Source organism: Haplochromis burtoni, unplaced genomic scaffold (genome assembly GCF_018398535.1).
Source record: "Haplochromis burtoni strain Fernald_Lab_line unplaced genomic scaffold, NCSU_Asbu1 Contig_483, whole genome shotgun sequence".
Classification (NCBI taxonomy): Eukaryota; Metazoa; Chordata; class Actinopteri; order Cichliformes; family Cichlidae; genus Haplochromis; species Haplochromis burtoni.
Genome location: NW_024582844.1, coordinates 277,290 through 278,754, shown reverse-complemented (window position 1 = coordinate 278,754; position 1,465 = coordinate 277,290). Strand labels below are relative to the sequence as shown.

The window sequence follows — 1,465 nt, the reverse complement described above, 5'->3', positions numbered from 1 at the left end:
GACAGAAAGGGAGAGATGAGTGAGAGAACAGGTGTGCATGTAAGAGCGATATCAGGTCACCTGGTAGTTGCCATTGCAACTCACAGAGATCCTGAGCGGCAGACTTGCTGCGGCGTAAACATCGCTGATGATGGTGCTCATGAGGTGTGACAGGCCGCCGCCCCCTGACCCTTCAAATACACTTCCTGTTTCCTGTAGCTGCAGACTGACTTCAAACAATGTAGCCCCAGTGCCACCAGGTGAGTCTACCTGTGGGTTTGTGCTGTCAGACAGGAAGCGCAGCGCTCAGTGCAGCAGCTGGAACAGCCCGTCCTGCACGCAGCCGTTGACATAGTCCAAGCACTTGGTCTGCTCTGTACAGACTCCTGTTCACCTGGGGACAGGTAACAAAGGTGCTTCAGAAGCTGGACCTAAAGCACCTCCTACAGGTGCTGTGTTACCTGAGTTAACCTGAGCAGCTCTTATCCCTCCTCTTCGATGCGTCTGCAGGTCTCCTTTGAAGCTCTGCCCTCCAACAGTGAGTCACGTGAGCGCTACAGCAAGTGAAGCTCCGCCCACCCCTGTAAAGACACACACACCTGAGTACAGGTGAAATGATGGCAGAGTCTAGGCTGAGGGTTGAAGCTTACTTGTGTGAGGTGTGCAATGGCTCCCATGTTGTCTCTGGCCTCCATCACACTAGAGTGGAGGTCCAACACCAGCTCTACCTGCAGCTGCACACCTGGACACACACACACACACACACACACGCACACGCACACACACACACACACACAGGTGTAATAATGGACCCGCTCCACCATGTGTAATAATGGACCCGCTCCACCATGTGTAATAATGGACCCGCTCCACCATGTTTTTGTGCCTATGATATCATGTGATATATGTCACCTGTGATGCTCCAGGTGTTCCTCTCCAGCTCTGACAGGGTCAGGTTCAGGTGGTTCAGCTGGTCCTGGATCAGAGGAAGCTCCGCCTGCAGGATGCCAAGCACCACCTGAAATTGGACCAAGTCACATGTCACTTGAACTTCCCCCCTACACCTGCAGCTTCAGAGCTTTGGAGCTCTGTGAGTTGAGCGGGCGGAGCTTCATGTCTCTGTCTCTGCTCTTTTATCTCAGCTACCTCAGCACCGCCTGCACATGTACACACAGGTGAGCAAGCAAGCAATTTATTTATATAGCGCTTTCAGATCAGCCACCAGCTGAACACAAAGTGCTGTACACTTGACATGCCAAACATGATACATTGAGCATGTTAAAAAAATGAGAAAAATAGTAATAATAATATAAGATAAGTAAAACATATATTCCACAGATTAGGAGTAGAGCAGGGCGATATGGCCAAAAATATTTATCACGATATATATATTTGAAAATTTGCGATAACGATATAACCGACGATATAATTGATGCGAGACAAAATACAACTCCACAACATTACTAGCGCAAAAAGACAACCTTCC

At 49.4% G+C, this 1,465-nt stretch overlaps 1 long non-coding RNA gene across 1 annotated transcript in view; it reads right to left on the bottom strand.

The window, feature by feature from the left end:
• Window positions 1-847: 847 nt before the first annotated feature.
• The window catches only part of LOC102309182, a 15,431-nt gene continuing 14,813 nt past the window's right edge, over window positions 848-1,465 (bottom strand). The window contains exon 3 of the long non-coding RNA XR_006052944.1: window positions 848-997. This is a non-coding gene — a long non-coding RNA (uncharacterized LOC102309182). The remainder of the gene's footprint in view (window positions 998-1,465) is intronic.